The sequence below is a fragment of the Mustela nigripes genome, unplaced genomic scaffold (assembly GCF_022355385.1).
Source record: "Mustela nigripes isolate SB6536 unplaced genomic scaffold, MUSNIG.SB6536 HiC_scaffold_76, whole genome shotgun sequence".
In the NCBI taxonomy this organism is placed as follows: domain Eukaryota; kingdom Metazoa; phylum Chordata; class Mammalia; order Carnivora; family Mustelidae; genus Mustela; species Mustela nigripes.
This window is the reverse complement of record NW_026739491.1, coordinates 2,541,804-2,562,748: the sequence shown is the minus strand read 5'-3', so window position 1 is coordinate 2,562,748 and position 20,945 is coordinate 2,541,804. Positions and strand designations below refer to the sequence as shown.

The window sequence follows — 20,945 nt, the reverse complement described above, 5'->3', positions numbered from 1 at the left end:
GGTCCATCATTCACGGGAGCATTGGTGTCCTCTCTACCCCAGTCTTTTACTGCATCTCCTTACACTGCTAGTGAGAAGTGTGCTTATTGAGAACCAGGGTCTTAGTTTCTAAGCTGAATTGCCTGTGCTGTTAAGCTTTTCTAGGGGAAAATACTGGGCTTTGTCAATGAACTTTTGTATCCCTTTTATATTATGTGACTTAGTTTTTCTGTGCCTCTGTCTCTCCCCCAGGAAATTTCCTCTTGATCTTTCCCCACTCACTGGTGCTTCCCCACCTGTGCCCTTTCTCTACTGTCATTTTGAAGTGTATGTAGCGATTTTCTAAATGCTTAGCATTTTCCAGGGCACTTTGGGTCTTACAAAAGAATTAAATGGTTCTGCCCTTAGGGAGTTGACAGTCTAGCCAGGGAGTGGCCCGATTTTCTATTTTGTTTTGGCCCTGCTACTAAAAATTTAATAATTCCCCTGGGACTTTAACTGCCAATTCTGATTAGCTAAGGAGGATGCAGCTCAAATACGATGTGGCCTAAGGATTTATATCTTTTGGTACAGTTTGAAGACACTTTGACTGTGTCCCCACTTTTCTTTTGAATAGGTCTATGAGGATGAGGAAGTGGGAGTTTGGGGAGGGTAGCTGTCATTTGTAGTATATAGTTTGCTTGGGAGGCATTATAGCAACATGTTTGAGTTTGGGCTCTAGAGCCACGCTGTCTAGGTTCAGATATTTATTCTGCTACTTCTAGCAGTGTGATCTTTGTTCATTTATTTTACCTTTTGGGGTCCTCAATTTCTTCATATGTAAAATGGGCATAAGAATAGTTCCTGGCTTATAGGATTGTTTCAAGGATTGAATGAGTTAAACGAGTGAAATTAAATGAACGAAACACTTAGAAGAGTATTTTTTGGTATATAAGTATTCAGTAGATGTTAGGTATTATCATTATTATGATTTTTGTTAACAAGTTTTGGAGACCAGTCTGAGTTAGAGCTATACCAGTCTCCTCATTGATTATAACCTTGCTGGTCTCTCAGTTTTTCTGTGTTCTCCTCAAGTGGGGCTCTTCTGGGTCCCAAGCAGGACTTTTTCACCTTTTGCTGGGGTTAGTGAGTTGAAAATACTATAGACCTTTTGTTCTATGGCACCAACAAATGGTAACCTGAGAGTTAACAGTCTAGTGTGTCCTCTGTTGCCTGTAGTCATGTCCCTCAAGCAGGGAAGAATAGAGGAGTCACAAAGTTCACATGTGCCAGACTATTTTCTGTCCTCCATCAGGACTTGTGTTGGTAAAATGAGTCGCTACTCAGCGCATCGAGTGTTTGCTTTTGTTTACCCATGGCAGCATGAGATTCTCAAGGTGTGGCTCCTGGACCAGTACCATCATTACCTGGGGAAGTGTTATAAGTGCAAATCCTTAATTCCTACCCCAGACCCACCGAATCAGAAACTCTGGTTGTAGGCCCCCGGAATTTGTGTTTTAAAGAGTCTTGTGGGTGATTGTGATGTACTTTAAAATTTGAGAACTCAGTGAGCTAGGGACAGATGCAGAGACAGAGGCATGGGAAGAGATGAGGTGGTAATACCCAGGAACCCAAGATACATTAGTGCTGGTGAGACCCTGTTGGTTAACTCTTCTTCATCTGGAGCTGTTAATAAGGGGGAAGTATGAATGAATTCCTAATTACATACAGAGTACTCTGTATGTAATTTTTGATTCAGTGAGCATTTATTGAACTTATGTTGTTTATATGGTACAATGTTAGGTATCCGGATGAACAAGACATGATCTCTGCCCTCTGAAGTTTACCACCTACTAAGTTGGTATTATGCTAAATGCTAGATAGAATTATAACCAGAAAGCTGGCTGTGGGAGCTCAGTACCTTACAGTATTTCTGCAGCAGAAAGTGAGAGGAACTGACCTATAACCTCTCTCCTAACTTTTTTTTTGGGGGGGGGGGATATTTTATTTATTTATTTGAGATAGTGAGAGAGAACACTAGCCATGGGACAGAGGGAGAGGAAGAACCAGGCTCCCCACAGAGCAGGGAGCCCCATGTAGAGCTTGATCCCAGGACCCAAGCTGAAGGCAGACGCTTAACCGACTAAGGCACCCAGGCACCCCTCTCCTAGCTTCTTAACCAACCTTCCCCTGTTAATCTTCCTTCTCCCAAAAAGAGAAGTGTTAATGTCAGCATATCTGAATTGAGACCCCGCTGTTTACTTGTACTTCAAGCTGTCTGTATTCTGGGGCTTCCTTGGACGTAGAGTGATCTCGAAATTTAAGTCCTGTGGTTGTGTACTCCTTAGAAATACTAGTCATTTTGAAGGTGCCAACTAAAGATGGCCTCAAATTTTAAGTACTCGCTGTATTGCCAGAACCTTTATTTCTCTCTTCTTAGATTATGTTGTTTTGTGCTTTGACATGTTTTGCAACCCCTCAAAACAAATGGTACAATATAGAAATCTACAAAGGAGATGTGAGGAAAGAAAAAGCTAAAATGTGAGGTCCGAGCCCTTATTTTCTAGTGGAAGCAGTAGCCAGACAATCTCCACTTTATTTAAGATTGGAGATCTTCTACAGCCCCTGGAAAGATTTAAAACAATCCTTTTGCTGTCCCATCTACTCCATCAGTTTTACCCACATGATCATATAAATGCTGGTAGCTAATAAACCATGCTAACCTTCCACCTCCTTCTTTTTAAAACTCTAAGCTCACATAAGCTTTTCTTTCTCTTTCTCTTTATGAGCTCAAGCAGCCTCATTTATTCCAAACTGGCTGGAAATGCCATAGAAGCTGGCAGACAGCACCTCTCACCCTCTTTACCAAAGTAGAGCCAACCTGTGGGTGTTAATTTCCTTTCTTTAACAACTGCTGATCCACAAGGCCAACTCTTCCCCAGGGTCCTTTTGCCACTCAACTGGAAGCTGAGAGCAAGCATGGATATCTCAGTATAAGCCATATGGAAAGAGGCACCAGCAGGTAGGTGACTAGGGACCTTCTGGAGTGTTGAGACTCCCTGGAGGTGGTTCTTTTGGCCAGGAATTAATTTTCACCCCAGAGCCAGATAGTTATCCTGTAACCACAGTTTTTCATTTTTATAGGGCTACTGAGATCAGTCCCTTGGTTTGTCCTAAGCCCAGTTCACTGCAGCTGTATGCACCAGGCAGAAGGGGCCCAGCTTCACTCCTGTTGTTTTGAGCAGTACGACTGTATTCTTTGGAAATGTCTGCCTGGCAATAAACTCGTGATTTTTACTCTTGAGGCTTATGGCTGGCAAAGCACATGCCAGAAGTATTTCCTCCTAAGCAGAGAATTTAACTAGTTTGGCTACAAAGGAGCAGAGAGAAAGGTGAACAGGAGGTATAAGGTCAAACTTCCTAGTGGGAACAAGGGAATTATTCAGGAAGGTGAGGTGTACTTTAAGCATATGAGGAGGATATATCACTTACTTTCATAAATAAATCTGGCTACAAAGGTGAATTTTCTCCAGAATATGACATATTGCCAATGACTGCTTTTGGTAAAACTTAGTAGTTTTTTCAATAGCAGGATTCCCACAGTCTTTTTATTATAGTTTCCCTTGGGCTGGTAACATAAATGAAAGGACTGACATGGAAATATGCACAGTCTTTCCTGTCTGTTGAAGTTTTACCTGGACAAATATGTCAGAGGCTGTGCTGTTACTATAGCAGATATTCAAATTATCCAACATTACCCTGCATGTTGAACTGGCAAAAGGGCTGTGAAAAGAAAGAATGTAGTAAGTCAAGCTTAGATGTGACCATGAGCTAATACTAGAACACATTTGCAAAATGTAATGGCTGCGGAATATGGTGCGTTGAATGTGTTTTTAAAACAAAACAACCCGGGGTGCCTGGGTGGCTCAGTGGGTTAAGCCTCTGCCTTCGGCTCGGCTCATGGTCTCAGGGTCCTGGGATCGAGCCCCATGTCAGGCTCTCTGCTCAGCGGAGAACCTGCTTCCCCCTCTCTGCCTACCTCTCTGCCTATTTGTGCTCTCTCTCTCTTAATAAAATCTTTAAATAAATAAATAAATAAATAAATAAATAAATAATAAAAACAAAACAAACCAAAAAACCTAAGGGCAGTTACTTTATGCCAAGTACTATTCTAAGCACTTCTCACATATGCACTCAATCTTCTCCACGTTCTAGTAATGTCCTGTTTCTACTCATTTTTGGAGATGAGGACACTGAGGCATAGAAGGATTAAATAATTTGCCCAAGGCCACAGCTAGTACTTGATGGAGTGGTAATTGGGGATACAAGCAGTCTGGCTCTAGATCGGGACTTTTCAGAGAGAGCCATCATGGGGTATGGGTGACTCCTTGTTGGTAGAAAAACAGACTGAATTTTAAACTCTGGCCTTACTTTAAAGAGAACAAAAATAATTTCTTTGGTTCCCAAGACTGCTGCTGGGGAGGGGGCTCTGAATTCTGCTATATTCTTGTTACAGCTCCTTTCCCCTAGAAAGGGGGCCCTGTAGAATTACATTCCCAAACAATGAATCCTGAAGAGGTAATTACACTGTTGCCATCCCATTGGGAAGAAGGCTGGGGCGGTGATTACATTCCAAAACAAAGCTGTTCGGGTATAATTGCACTGTGCTGCTCTTATCAGTCTGGGGAAGGCAGGCCTCTGGTCTCCATCCTCATTTGTTTTTGAGATGAAATCCGAATAGCATTCAATTAATAGGCAAGACCCAGGCACAGGGAAGCCAGCCAAAAGAGCCAAGAGGACATTAACTTGCTATTGCATTTTCCTTCTACTTAAATTCTGCAGACCTTTAAGTATCAGCAGATTTGAGGGAGAGCCCATTTGAGAAAATGTATTTGCTGCTAATGAAGGGTTAGAGACCCCTATTTAGAGGCTGTGCCCCAAAGACCTCATTGGTCTTTATGCAAAGAAGAAATGGTTGGGTAGCAGTGAAATTTCCCTCTTCCATCAGCAGCTTTTGCTCTATCAAAAGATGGCCAGCCCCTCTTTCAAATATTTCTCTAAGACTTCTAGCATATATGTTTTTTCATGTATGGCTTCTAGTCATGGATCAAAAAGCTCCTCTATGGTTCTGCTGAGATAAAAAGGCTGACTTTTGTTAAATTTCAGCAATAATCTCTAGATCTGGCCTGGAAGAAGAAACAACACTAATTTAATTGTTCTGTATTATGATTCAGAGAGCACAAAAAGGCCCGTGGCCTCTTAGGCATGCTTGTTGAACTAGAGCAGAGAAGGAGGGGTTAGGATGGATGTTACCAGGCTGTGGGTTGCACAGATCCTTCAGAAGTGGTATAGCCTTGGGGTGTCTGGCTGGCTCAGTTGGTAGAGCCTGCGACTCTTGATCTCAAGGTTTTGAGTTTGTGCCCCACAATGGCTGTAGAGATAACTTAACAATAAAATCTTTTTAAAAAAATTTAAAAACTGGTGTAGGCTTGGCCATTGCATCAGTTAGCTCTTTCTGTCTCATAAAACACGCCAAAATTTATTGGCTTAAACCAGCGTATATTTGTCTTGAAATTCTGTGGGTTCAGTGTGCAGTGTATGTGGCCTGGGTCGATTTGGCTGCTTTTTGCAGTCAGCTGATGGCTTGGCTGGTTATGTATGGTCTTGATGTGTAGGCAGAATAATGACTTGCCAAAGACCTCCACATTCCACATCCTCATTCCTAGAACCTGTGAATGTGTTACTACTTTCTGCGGGAGCAGAAACTATGCAGATCTGATTGAACTTACAGATTTTAAGTTGCAGGGAGGAATTATCTGTATGGACCCCCATTCTAATCAGATGAGCCCTTAAAAGGGGAAGAGAAAGGATAGTCAAAAGACATGCAATGGTAGAAGATGAGAATGGCCCTCAGCTAACAATCATCAAGGAAATGAGCACCTTAATCCTATAATTGCAGGGAACTAAATTCTGCCAGCAACCCAAATGAGCAGGGAAATAGATCATCCCCTAGAGCCTCCAGAAAGGAATACAGACAGCCCTGGCAGCACCTTGATTTTAGCCCCATGAGGACCCAGATTGGATTTCTGACCTGCAGAACTGAAAGCTAGTGAATTTATATTAAGCCATTAAGTTTGTGGTGATTTCTAATGGTAGCCATAGAAAACTAATGTACAGAGATGACTTCCTGGACATATCTGGTGGTTTTAGCCTCAGCTGAGATGATTTATCTCCTTCCTGTTCACCAGTAAGTTAACTCATGCTTCTTCACGTAGAGTCTCAGGATTCCAAAGAGAAATAAGAGAGGTTGGGTGTCAGTGCACAAGCACATTTCAAGGCTCTGGTTATGTCACTTTTGTTGTTCCATCAGCTAAAGCAGCCACGTGGCCAAGCCTAGAGTCAGAGAGGGCAATCTCGAAAGACGTGAATAACTCATTAATGGTGATTACTGTAACATTGTACCACAACTAAGTAGATTTTTGAGATCTGTGGTAGCCTGGTAGCTCACTCTAAACAAATTGCCTTTTTTTTTAAGTGTCTTTACATATACTTGAAAGTTTCAGCATATCAAGGGGTATAGATGTATAGATTTGGAACTTCAGAGAAACATCTTGGCTTAGATCATTATTTGGATTATTCAGAGAAACATGAATTTAGGAATTACATCCAAATAGGAAACTGGATCCTGGTTTTCTAGACATAATGTTTCAAAGAACCTACCTTTTCTCTTTGTCTGGGTGTTTTCTGGGATGTAGCCCTCTATTTCTGTGTGCTGGAGGGTGAAAAGATGTGCAGAAGAGATCTGTGGGTGGTTGGGCCCCTCGGGACCACATGTCTTTCTGTGTAGGAGTAAGACCGGCAGAATTAACAGTACGAGCATTTACTAAATCAGCTGTCAGTGAACCCGTACCTGTGGCATCGTTTATAATCCGCAGCTCCTTTAACAGAAGCAGCTTGGAAGAAAAGTTCCTGAACACTAAGGCAAGGGATCTTTGTGTGCCCAGTCACTGTGGCATGTTGTGCTTTTTTATACCAGCAGTTGGGAGAAGCTAGAATTGAGTTCTTCTCAAGCACAGGACTTAACTTTTGTTTGACTTTATTGATGAGACTGGTAGACAGAACAAAACACTATGTTACAGGCTGCGAATGTGAATGCATGGATTGGGCCTCAGGCACACAGAGGCAAGTTTCATATTCACCAGTGATTCTTTTAGGACTTCCTTGATGTTCTTTCAAGGCCATCTCAATGACTGATAGGACGTAGACTCTGCTGCAGGTGAGCCCTCAATTTTGTATTGGGCAATTTTGTTCAAAATGGGACAGCCTATGTACAGGAAAGGTGTATACTTACCATTGGGAATTTTAGCTGGCTTCGATGAAGCTCAGCAGGCCACCCAGTATGCTTATTAAAGATCTCTTTGTCCTGCCTCAGAGCTTAGTCAATTCAAGAAAGGACCATGAGGCAGAAAGGGAGGTGCTGCCACAACTTGAAATGTACATGTGGGACCATGTTTGCTACGAGAACGTGAAGAGAAGTGACTCGCTCAGCTGAGTCTGGGTTGGCGAAAATGCAGATTCCACTCCCCAAGAGGAGGGGGAGCAGTCGTGTACCTTGAGAAGGAAGAACAGCACTAAGAATGGAAATGTACAGACTGTTTAAAGAGCTTATCTCTTACTGTCTGATAAGAGACTCGAATCTGTAGTGATGAGATCCAGCCAACATTCTTCTTTTCTTCTGCTTTTGCTCTTTGGGTCCCCTTCTCCTCCTATCTTTACATTTATCTCTCATGGGTCACAGAATTTGAACTTGTATTCCTTTAAGGTAAAATGAAGACAGCAAACATAAGACGTAATTGAGAGCTTATAAAAGCCACAGACTGTTTCTTGGTCTAAATATTTTCATTGATTCTGCTGAACTGAGGTGGCTGGGGAAAAGTGGTAAAATGTTCTGTTGCTTATTAGGTAGACTAATTAAAACTGAAAATATCAATACAAAGCTGAAATAAGTTTTTTCCAAACGCCCAATTCCACCCTTATGTTCTAGGTGAAAAGACTATAGGAATAGCTTAGGAACACCTGCTCTGAAGAAGTTTCCGGCTATTCTCATCTTTGTCTTACCTTGGAAGAATTTTAAGGTCTTACAGCTAGAAGCAGCCAGCAGCACCGGTTAGCTTGGGAATCTTTGGATACCTCTTTACTGCTATTATCCAACCCAAGCTGCCGCTAAAAATTTGCCGGCTAAATGAGAACAGTGAGCTTGCTCTGCTGGCAGCTTCCAGACCTGTCCCCACCTGGCTGCACCCATTTAACTATTGTCCCTGAGACTCATTTATAGACCTTCTCATGCTGCCACTTGGTCCAAGTAACAGGAATTGGCCATGGAATTCGGAGATTGCAGTGTTGAAAGAAGGGCTTACTGCCTGTTCATTCCTCTCAAACTTGATATATACTTTTTGTCTCTTTGTACTCTTATTTCCAGGTACTCTGTGTTTTAAGTTTGATTACACAGACTTACTAGTCTTTGTTTTCAGGCACTGGGTAGAGTTGTCTACCTTTTCCTTTATTTTATTAGTGTCTCTCCTAAGTGGAAGAGGGGCTTTTTTCCCAAAAGGCTAATGCAGCTTCTCTTGAGAGAGAGACTGCGTGTGCTTTTTTCTGACACCCAAAGAAAAGCCATTAGAGTTTAGGAATTCTGAAAAAAATAATCTTAGTTTTAGTAATTGGGGATATTCTTTATTTAAAGATCCCTGCCTTTGGAGCCCCTGGCTAGCGTAGTCAGTAGAGCATGTGACTCTTGATCTTGGGGTTGTGAGTTCAAGCTCCACACTGGGCACAGAGCTTACTTTAAAAAAAAAAAAAAAAAAAAAAAAGTGCCTCCTTTCTTTGCCTTCTTAGTTTGAATGCCACAGTACTTTTCCACCTTCTTCCAGATCCTAGACCTCAGAATAAAGGTGAAAAGTATATGATAAGAAATTATGGAATTCTAGCGCCGCGGAGCCTCGGTTGGCCTCGGATAGCCGGTCCCCCGCCGTCCCCGCCGGCGGGCCGCTGCGCGCGCCCCGCGTGGCGTGGCGTGCCCCGCCGCGCGTCGGGACCGGGGTCCGGTGCGGAGAGCCCCTCGTCCCGGGAAACGGGGCGCGGCCGGAAAGGGGGCCGCCCCCTCGCCCGTCACGCAACGCACGTTCGTGGGGAACCTGGTGCTAAACCATTCGTAGACGACCTGCTTCTGGGTCGGGGTTTCGTACGTAGCAGAGCAGCTCCCTCGCTGCGATCTATTGAAAGTCAGCCCTCGACACAAGAAAAAAAAGAAAAAAATAATAAAAAAAAAAAAAAAAGAAAAGAAATTATGGAATTCTTTATTTTTTTAAAGAAAGAATTTTTCCCCCCAGATCTTATTTATTTGAGAGAGTGCACTAGCTGGGGAGTGGTAGAGGGAGAGAGAACAGCAGACTCCCTGCCAAGCAGGGAGCCCCATGTGGGACTTGATCCCGGGACCCCATGATCATGACCTGAGCTGAAGGCAGACGCTTAACCAGCTGAGCTACCCAGCAGCCCCAGAAGTTAGGGGATTCTTAATATCAAGAACTAAGCAATGTTGGTCATAATTTGACTATTTTGCATTTTACAATTTTACATGACTCATAATTTTTGTGTGAGGAGTATAACTGAAACAAACTATCAAACTGGGAATGGCCTAAGGGCCTGGTCTCTGAAGGAAAAAATGTGAGAATTTTGAATCCTTAGGCCTTTTAATTGTGGCACATTGAGGTGCCTCGTCAGCGCAGTAGATAGCGTGTCAGTCTCATAATTGTGGCACATTGAATTATGCTCAGAGCTCCTCTTATAGCTTCTGTCTTCCCTTCTGTGGGCAGTTTGTGATGGGAGGGGCTTTTTCTTTTTCCTTTTTAAATATTTATTTGAGAGAGAGAAAAAGAGAGAGCAGGAGCAGTGGGGAGGGGCAGAGACAGAGGGAGACTCAGACTTCCCACTGAGCAGGGAGCCCACCCAGGGGCGTGATCCCAGGATCATGAGATCCTGCACTGGAAGGCAGATGCTTAGCCTACTGAGCTAGGAGGAGCTTTTTTGTGTGTGATTAATAAGCTCAATCAAAGACCATTGTAAACGAATACAGGTGAGATTAAGGTTCAGCCTACCTCCCAGAGACATGCATGCCTCTTTTCTCCTTTTTCAGCCTCGGACCTAGGCATTAAACAGTTGAGTCTTTACTTAGTCTCCTTTGGCTTTGGTGTTCTTAAATGTTGAACATTAGCAAGTCTCAACGAGTCACCTGTACTACTGCTTGCTTTAGAGAAACCAAACGTTTGAATTCTTTTAATCCTGCTTAATCCTTTGTATTCCAGATTATACCTAGCAGTGAGCCTTGGAGTCTGCCTGCCACCTAGGTTGACTAGGATTTAAAGTTAATTGGGTTCCTATTCCACTCTCAGAAGGATCTAATGTACTTTATTACTTATATGTTTTATTTGTGCTCTTGATAAGACTTTTTTCCCATTTAACAATGTATTCAATCAACCTCAACTCATTTTCTCCTCTCCTCTGTGCACTCAGGTTGATCTATGAGAACATAGTGTGGTCCCCTCCTCATGTTATAGATCTGTGTAACATCCCAAGTTGAGCTTTAAAATTTCCATTTCTTAACTCTATAATGTGTTGCTTCTCTTCTGAGCTTTCTTGACTTTTGCTTTTTTCTTTTCATCTTTCTGCTGTAAAGACCATATCCAGGATCTCCTTAGAAAAAGGTAGATAGGGATTAGATACCCTTCGTGAACCAGGACTGTGTTTCTTCTTGAGCCTAGTCTTCTCTGCCAGCCATGGAGAAAAATCTCGTATGAGTACTTGTCCTTTGTAGGCCCTCCCACCCCGCCCAACAGACAGTATAGCTACACTAGAACAAAGAGTAGAATTTGAGGTAGAAATAAGGTTTCTTTTTGAACTTGAGAAGTATATGAATGGGTCTATTGTGTTCATATTGATCTTATGTCTCAGAACAATTATTTTTTCATTTATTTTCTTATTCATTGAAAACTATTTTACCTCAGTGGTTCTAATATTTACTAACTTCATTATGAAATTAATCAATAGGAAAAAATACCAAAACTGATTTTATTACTCCATCCATTGCTATTTGAATGGATAATATAGTCTTGTTCTCACATTTGTGTGTAATAAATTCAGTGGAATATTGTTTTTGAATGCTACTCTGTGCTAGGTCCTATATTAAGTGCTGGGAAATTTTTAACAGGAAAAAAATTAAGTTAACTTCATTAAGAATCCTTCCAGATTCAATTATTTTCCTAACTTTTCAGTACTTTGTTACTCTGTATCCAGAAGTACTAGATTTTAGGTGATTCATTACATCACTGTCAAAATTTTCCCACAAGTAATTGGAAAATAATTAGCTTTGTTCTATGACAAAGCTTTAACCCAAAAGATGTCAATAGAATATTTATCCTATCAAATGTGTTACAGAAATGCAAGCTATCACTTCTCTGGTTTTCTCTGTGTCTCTTCACCACACCTGAAGTTCCTGCTACTCAAACCAGTCTTCATTCGTCTCCTTTTCCTCAACCAGCTTTTTTGGAGAAGTGTAGTGTCTTTCCAGCTTTGGCTCCCTTCGATCAAGTCAGTCTTCTCTTCCTGACTATCACAAAAGCAGTCATTCTGTTAGGATATCGGAGGATGTAGCCCTTCATGAGGGCCTTTGGCATTGTTTGTCAGTCGTTTACTTCCCAGTAATGTTGCATTAAAGTTTTAATTAACCACTAAATTTAAGTTGACTTCTTAGTTGAGGCAGCTTTCCTTTCCTGTAGGCAGGCAGACTTTTGTTGCATGGCCTAACACACTGGCATGCCACCAAGTTGAGATCAGTGTACAGAAATCACATTTGCTAATTTTTTTTTTTTTAATTGTTGATTTAGGGACTGAGGAAGTCACTTGTGTTCTAGAGTAGGATACAGGTTGGTAGGAGTAAGAGGTAAGAGGCTGGTGCCAAAAGAAGAACTTGTGTTTCCCAGAACCTGTGCCAAGTTAGCCTGGTGAGTAGGTGCATGAAGAGTCTAGACTTGGGACAATAGTCTGCTCATTGACATGGTACCAAAGTCCACAAGATAGGCACCATGAGGTATTGTCTTATTACAATAGTGACTGTTTTTATTATTGTTGACTTGAGTGTTGTTTTGAGTCTTTTAACCCCTTCAAATAAACTGCCCTAAAATATAGTACCTGGCTGTATGTTGGGAACACAAAAAGACTTGGAAACTACTGATCTTGTGTGTGGGAAGCTGAATTAGAAGTTGACAGCCTGGGGCTGCCTGGGTGGCTCAGTTGTTACACACCTGCCTTTGCCTCAGGTCATGAACCCAGGTTCAGGGTCCTAGGATTGAGCCCTGCGTCAGGCTCCCTGCTCAGCAGGAAACTTGCTTCTCCCTTTCCCACCCCTGCTGCTGTGTTCCCTCTCTCAGTATTCTCTCTCTCTCTCTCTGAAAGAAATAAATAAAAAAGGAAGCTGACAGCCTGGCTGTTGTCCTTGTCATTGTCCTTCACTATATAATTTAAATGAGTCATTTAGTCTTTTTGTCCACTTGACAGGAGAGGATGTGGTGCTTACCTCCATGTTCCTTGTAGGGATTAAGTAGGAGAAAGTGGCAAAGTACTCTAACTTCCTTTGGAAAAGATATTATCTGAAGTCAAAAGGAATGAAAGTAGATCTATGCCTTAGCACTCGGGTTATTTGCAGTACCTAAACTACTTAAGACACACTGGGACTGCCAACTTTGGATGTTCTGGTGACAGGAACACCTCAATGCTGAGGGACAGGCTCAGGTGGCTGAGAAGGATCCATCTCGGCTTAATAAAAGGAGTCACTAGAGAACATCTGACTTGTGCTAGGAATAGGCACCCTTGGGACATAAAATAAATACTTCCAGAACACAATAGAGGTGGTCACAGATGCAGTAAGGAGGGAGGTAGTGCCTGTACAGGGTTTGCATATCATCTTCTCAGGCTGAATGTAGTCCGTGACATGTCCTGACTATGCCTGGCTAATTATTATTTTAACCTCTTTTCCAAGAATTTAGCATCAAGCAAAGATCTTCGGCCATTTGCCATTCCTTGGTAAAAGTTAATGTGGTTGTGAAGTGAAACCTCAAATATTGAAATAAAAAGTTACTTCTTAACCCCTTTGAGAGATATAAAATGCCAACATAATCATAAGGAAATAGCTGATAAAGTAAACTTTTGTAACTGAATTTATTACTAGGTTGGGGAGAGGCCGTATAGCTTTGTAATAAGGGCAGCTGAATTCAAATTTCCTCTCACTTCTAACTGGGTGACCATGGGGAAGTTGTTTAACTTATCTGAGCTTCATTTTCCTCATCTATAGAATCGGGGTTCAGTAACACCTTTCAGTGACTACCCTATTTATTTAAATTGCCAACCCCCCATCCCTTCCCTTTTCCATTTCTCTTCCCTGTTGTGTAGTTCTCCATGGTACTTGATGTAATTTCACATGCTATGTGGTGAACTCATTTCCGTTATGTTTCTCTTCGTCCTCTTCTTCCTCCCAGAATATAATTGCCATGAAGGCAGGAATTTTAGTCTGTTTTGTTTATTGTCTGGCAGGAAGTAGGCACTCAATAAGTCTTTGTCTAATGAATAACCAAACTTCCTTTAAGGTAACTGTGAAGGTTTAATGAGACTCTTCTATTGAATGAGAACTTGTTGTGACCCTCGACACTTAATAAGCATTCAGAAAATGGTAGCAATTATGAAATTTTCATTAGAAGATAGTATAAGTCTTACTTATATAACTGATTAGTGTAAAAGTATTTTGCTACATATTTTTGAAAAACGAATATAAAGGATGTCTTGGTGGCTCAGTAGGTTAAGAGGCTGCCTTTGGCTCAGGTCATGATCCTGGGGTTCTAGGATCAAGCCCTGAGTTGAGGACCCTGCTCACTGGGGAGTCTGCTTCTCCCTCTCCTCCCCACTAACTCTGCTTACAACCTCTCTTTCTCAGATAAATAAAATCTTCAAAAAAAAAAATATATATATATGTATGTCTGGGTTATTTTCATTAAAGTGACAACTCAGAAAACTGAAGAAGACAAAAGCAAACAGGAAAGCTGGGGTGGAGCTAGTGGGCAAGAGGAAAGGAAAGCTTTTCAAAGGGAGGTGATCAAAGGGACACTGTTTAAGAGAGGGAGAAGTCATTGAACAAGTTAAACACAGACTTACCATATGAACCAGTAGTTCCACTCCTAGCTGTTTAGCCAAGACAACTGAAAACATGTGTCCACACAAAAACTTGTACACCAGTGCTCATAGAGCATTATTTATAACAAGTCAAAGAGTGGAAACTATTCAGATGTCCATCAGCTGATAAGTGGGTAAATAAACTGCGGTATATCTATACAATGGACTATTATTCAGCCACAAGAAGAAATGAAATACTGATCCATGCTACGACATGGATGAACACAGAAAATATGATGCTAAATGAAAGGAGCCACACACAAAAGGCTGCATATTGTATGATTCCATCTATGTGAAATGTCCAGAAGAGGCAAATCCAAAGAGACAGAAAGTAGCTGCCAGGGGCCGGGTGTGAAGAGAGGACTAAGAAGCAACTGCTCACGTGTACGGGATTTCTGTTTGGTATGATGAAAATATTCTGGAATTACATAGTGGTGATGGGTGCATAACTCCATCAATATACTAAAAACCACTGAAGTGTGTACCTTGAAAAGGTGAATTTTACATGTGATGTATACTTGCGTTAATAGAAAAGACAAGTCAAAGAGAATGAATGAGAAATAGGAGAAAGTCACTGATTTAGGAGCTAAATAATTGTGACAGAACAAAAAAGGTAAGAGATCATCCATATTCTTATAGATGAAAGTTGAGAGCAGATCAGTAGAACTAAAGTAAAGAGGAAATCTTAAAAAACTGCTTCACTCAGCCTAACTATATATTCTTCAAATACTTGTCCCAAGAATTTGAAGCAGCTCTAAAGTCACCTTAGTACCGAAGAGAGAAAGGGTTTTGTGAGCTTTTAGCTAATTTAATGATATGCATTGAGTGATAACAATGTATAAGAACTTAAAAATGCAAATTCTTATAACGTAAATTGTATCAGTTAGGAAACTGGAATCTGAACATGCGGAGTTAAACATGCGGTTGTCTTAGGAAAAACATGAATGCTCTACTCCCAGGGCACAGGCCGGTGAGAAGTACACAGGATGCCCTCTGACCAGTGCTGTCTCAGGGAGAAACCTGCGCAGGAGGCAGTGTGTGCTGGTAGTGACAGGAACCAAGAAGGCCCGTGCATCACTCGTAAGGACAATAAAGATGGAAACAGATGTTACATTTCGTTGGGTTAGGCTTTGTACTTCTACACAGAGAGGTGTAACATACTTTAATTTATAAAGTGCCCCAGGTAATGGGTTTGGGTGTAGGTTAAACTCTCTAGCTCCTAACCCTTCCTCCCCACAATTAAACCATTGTTTTGATAACAGGATTTTTTTTTTATTACTTTGAATGTCTTAGGAATATAACCCTTGCATTATAGCAAAATAGGCTATGGCAGAAGTGCTGCGGACTCAAAATATGGAAAAAAATACAAAAAACCAACAAGGTTCCTAACTTGAGGGAACTAATAACCTAGCAGGAGAGAGAAAATATATACACAAATATGAGAAGACAGGAAAAATATTCTAAATACACTGTATAGCCTGAGTACAATGTGAAGATAAGTTTTCTTGGCAGTACAATAAATCTAAGAGTAAGACATGGCAACATATAGCAACATTTTTTAAAGTTACAGTCATCTAATATCCATACCTTGCATTCTGATATAACTGATCACTGTGATTTATATTCATTTTTTTTCTTTTAAGATTTTATTTATTTGAGAGAGAGCATGAGTGGAGGGCCAGATCGAGGAGGGGGAGAGGGAGAAGCAGGCGCCTCTACCCAGGTGCCCCAATAACTCAGACATTTTAATAAATTCTTTTCACTTTGAATGGCCCACAGCCATCCTCTGTTTAATGTGTCAAAAACCAAACTTTATTTTTTTATAACGTTTCCCCCCTCCCTGCTTTTGCTGCCTCCAACATTCTTCTTGACCCCAATTCCTAGCCCTCTGAGTTTTTATAGATTTTTTTTCCTAAAGATTTTATTTATTTATTTATTTGAGATAGAGAGAGAAAGAGCACACAAGCTGGGGGTAGGCAGAGGAAGAGGGAGAAGCAGGTTCTCCTCTGAGCAGGGAGCCCAGTGTGGAGCTCAATCCCAGGACCCTGGGATCATGACCTGAGCCGAAGGCAGACGCCTAACCAACTGAGCCACTGAGACACCCCTATATTCTTACTTCTTACTAGCTCTGCCATACTCTATTCTTCTGCCATGTTCAGATGGTTCATCACTGATGGAATCTCTCATTGTTCCTGCCTGTCTCATCTCACTGTTCTAACCCTGATTCTGTTAACTGGTGGTGCCCTGCTTATTGTCATCCCACTTCTGGAATCCTTGCCAGAGTGCTCTTCATGAAATGTGACCAGACTTCTGGTAAACATGAAGGAATGAACACCTGTGTTCTTCTCCACCCTCTCCTAAATCCCCTCTAAAATGACAGTGAAGAAATTAGACAAAAATACTTCTCATTGTGTAAAGAGAAAGGGAAAGGGAGGGAGATGAGTAGTGAGTGACAAGAGCCTTTCTCCTGCAGAAGAAACCAAACTGTATGTGAAAGGAAATACAAGTTTACTATACATTCCTGTATGCTGTGAATACTTGTACAGTCTTAGTACTGTAAATAATTAGCATTATTTAACCTAAAAATGTATTATAGCTATTTTGGAAGAATGGGGGAGGAAAACGGGTGGGAGAAATCATCTCCCATCATAGGAAGCCGGTAGATAATAGCCTAAATGGAAAATTTAGTGACAGTAGAAATATGACAGTTAATTATCCAAAGAAAAACCGCTGAAAGATTTGAAAAGCAGTTGCTTCTGGAGAGCAGAAATCAGGGGAGAGGATGGGGCAAGAGGCTGCTACTTGACTTTATTAGTCTTGTAATACTCTTAACTTAAAATTATGTGTATGTAGTGCTTTGATAAAAATTAAAATTTAAAAGCTATCCACTTTGTAATTCCCTTACTCAAAAACTTCAAAGGATTTCTATTTCCTGCTGCACAGATGACAAATTCCTTGTCTTTTTTTCAGCCTGACTTTTCTATTCTTTATATGAGCCTTTGCTTCTACGAAACTGATAATAGCCCTTGAACCCTGAAGTGCCTTGAGCAGTAACCTCTTTCCACCTTGAAGCCACCGTCTCCTGTCCTAATTTCCAAATCCTATTGCTCCTTCCTTTAAGCCCAACTCCTGTTTCCACCCTAAGTTTTCCAGGTCTCCCCTCCCCAAGCCCAGGGACCCCTCCTAAACAGCTGTGGCTCTGGTTGTCCGTACTACTCATTAAACACTTACATTGTCTTTTATTGTTTGTGATGTTTTTGATATAGGTCTTATCTCTCCAAATGGATTATAGGCTCCGAGCCAGGAAGAAGAACATCTTATTACCATTTTATATACATCTTCCACAGTGCTATGTTTGATAGATATCTGTTTAATATTCAGTCCTCACTTGGCCATCAAAAAGCTTTCTGTTTTGAGATCAATGCTCTTTATTCTGGGCATGTCTCAAGACTCTGTACTTTGGTCTAAAAAATCTCTATCTTTGTCAGCCTTAGTGAGGTTGAAGGCCAAGCCTTTATCTCTTTGCCAGTGATACTGTTGTTGATTGGCACAATGTGAACATAACATAGACAGTCTCTAATCTCCTAAACCCTGTGGATGTTTAAGCATTTCACAAGTTTTGCATTATTTGAGAGAAATGCTAATTTATCACCACCATTTCCACTTCAGGGATTTATGAACCTTCTCCCTTTATACTCCCTTGCCTTATGACCCCTGCATTGCAGAGAGCCAAGAAAAACAGGAAATAAACAAAGCTCTCTGCAGTTTCCATTTTCTCTTGGCACTTGAAGAACAACTACCTATCTATACATGTGCCCCAGAAAGACTTCATCAGTGATACGTCCTCTTCCACTGAACTAGAGCTCGAGTGTGACATGAAACATGTAAGTCCCTAGTTCTTACTCTTTTAAAGGACAGTGAACTCTGTGAGAATGTATGTTTAAAGCTTGGACTTTCCTCTCAGAATAAAAGGTGTACACATAGCTATATTAAAATGTACCCAGGATTTTGTTTTTTATTCAGGTATCATAAGGTCAACAGTAGCAGAGATAGTTGCCATTAAAAAAAAAAAAAAATTTGTTACTTAAAATTCCTAGAGTAAAGGGATACACCAATACTGTGCAGGGCCACATGGGGAAGTGTCACAGTCAGTCAGGAGGCAGAAGGAGGTAAGGAGGAAGTGTGAGCCAGAGCTGTTGGGGTTTTCAGAAGGAATGAATGGGGGAGAGTAGATGTCAGGCTCTGGCCTGTGAGGTGGTCCCTGGTTGTCCATACTTGGGCCTGGGGTAGTTTAGGGCAGAGGAAATACCGGTTTGCTGTGTGAGCATTTCTTAAAGAAAGTGATTGTCGGGGGTGCCAGATGGCTCAGTCATTGGGCATCTGCCTTTGACTCAGGTCGTGATCCCAGGGTCTTGGGATTGAGTTCCGCGTCAGTCGCCCTGCTCCATGGGGAGTCTGCTTCTCCCTCTCCCTCTCCTGCTGCTTGTGTTCCCTCTCTCGCTGTCTCTCTCCCTGTCAAATAAATAAAATAAAATCTTTTGAAAGAAAGAATGCTTGTCAGTATGGAAAGGGGTTGTCAGAATGGGTTCCCTTGGTTTGCATGCTTGCAGGCAAGTTGTTTGCTAGCTCTAGGAATTAGCTGGCCCAGGGAGGGGCAGTCCCTCAGTAGGCAAGGCAACCAAGATGTCAGAGCACCATAAAATATAGAAAACAGAATACACAATATAATATTGCACACACACAATTTTATTTGCTATTTCAGTGGTTTTTTAACCTCCTAAAGCCCCATGTGCAGACCCCAGGTTTAAACTCCACCTCGGGCTCTGCAGGCTCTGTGCCTTTGAATACAGTATTTGAGTTTAGTTTTCCTCATCATAAGAAGGTCTGTAGTTAATTATGTGTTAAACCAAGAGAATGTAGCAACTGCTCAATTTTTTATGGTAAAGCTTTTCTTTCTGCTTTCTTTTGACTTTTATACTGGGAGCTTATTTGTGGGTATTTTGTGCCAAGAGGGATAAGCCTGCATCCCTAATTGCTGCATCAAGTCTGTGCTCACAGGGCGTCCTGATGACATTTTAAATACATGGAAATTTTTGAATGCATGAAAACATCTAGTGCTGATTCTCTGCTGCATTTTTGCTCTGGCACCTGCTCCTCTCTTCGGGAATTTATCTCATTGCCTAATTCTGTCCATTGTCTCCAAACCTTTCATTAAGCATTGTTGGAAATTTTGCTTCTTAACCTCAGCATCCCTGCTTATCTTTTGAACAAAAACAGAACCATCTCTGACTACTAGGCATTTCCTCGAGTGAAAAGCTCCCCATCTCTCCTTTTCTGACTTTTCAGAGCATGAAATGGCTTTGCTAATCCTGTTGGCCTTAAGGCAAGAGCCTTGCAGAGTCAGACAAAGGGGACCGCTCGCTCTCAGCCTGGATCTTCCAGAGGCCAGAGGCAGAAACTTCTTAACATTATTCATGTGCCCATCCCTGCTTTGTTTTGGCTGCAGTTATGAAGGAAGTAAATTCTTGGAGTGAGTCCTCTACATGTAACCATTAATTTCTCAGTGCCTTGAGTACTATACTTTGTATGTTTCCAGAGCTTGGGTGCTCTCCTAGAGTTTTAGCAGTGGTTTGATGGCTAAACCAAAGGTGTTTTGGGAATTCTGGAAGTGTCCTTTTGCAGGTGGAGTGGATACTTCTCAAAGGCAAAGGTACTTTGGCTCTAAGTCAACAAATTGAGTTGCAACTATGTGTTTTCTGCCAGGTGCTCTGTAGGGTACAGGACTAAAAGGTGTTTAAATCTCTCAGAGGGATTTAAGGTAGTCCTTACTGTTAAGGCGCCAACAACCTAGTAGTGAGGGCCACACATGTTCAAGTAACCATTGGTGTCTGTATTTAATATGGAGTTGTTATATAACTTCTGTGAGCAGAGCATCAAGATACTCCATCTAAAGATGAGAAAATTATATGTATCCTTGCCCTCAAAAGAATCCATTTACAATATACTGTGGGGATTCAGGTTCAGGGAAAGTTTTGAGTGGGTACAGAACAAGTGTGGTTGGTGTGTAGATTTTGAGTTGAACCTCTGATGGACTGAATCCGCAAATGGCAGAGTGTCCAGCCTGGACAGGAGGGCAGGAGGTGAGCAGAAGGAGTATGTCAGAATAAGAGAGATTAAGGAAAATGCTTAGGGCTTCCAAAGAGACAATCATATCAGGTTAGTGAAATCAGAAAAGGCATTCCAGAAAAAGGGATTAAGAGAGTCCTTAAGTAGGGCTAGGAGATCAGGGGATTTTAGTAAATATTTATTAGAGAAGAGAGGAAAGAATCTGCATAGTAGGAAGAGTGTGAGCAAATGCATAAAAGTAGGGATATATTTAAAACATATTTCCAAAATAACATGAATAACAAGAATTGGGAGAAAGCACAGAAAGTAGGTAGGTGACAGGTTGTTGAGGGCCTTGAATAGCAAACCAGGGGATCCTGCTCTGTTTAGGCAATGAGTAGCCATTAAAGCTTTTTGAACAGGTGAGTGACACAATCAAAACTCTGCTTTTAAAAATAATCTGGTGGGTGCCTGGGTGGCTCAGTTGGTTAAGCGACTGCCTTTGGCTCGGGTCATGATCCCAGAGTACTAGGATCGAGATCCACATCAGGCTTCCAGCTCCATGGGGAGTCTGTTTCTCCCTCTGACCTCTTCCCTTCTCATGCTCT

The 20,945-nt window shown here is 41.5% G+C and overlaps 1 protein-coding gene across 7 annotated transcripts in view; it reads left to right on the top strand.

Annotated features, from left to right (window-relative positions):
- LOC132008252 (activating molecule in BECN1-regulated autophagy protein 1) overlaps positions 1-20,945 on the top strand; it is a 178,324-nt gene that overhangs the window by 94,581 nt on the left and 62,798 nt on the right. The gene's annotated exons all lie outside the window — the stretch shown is intronic.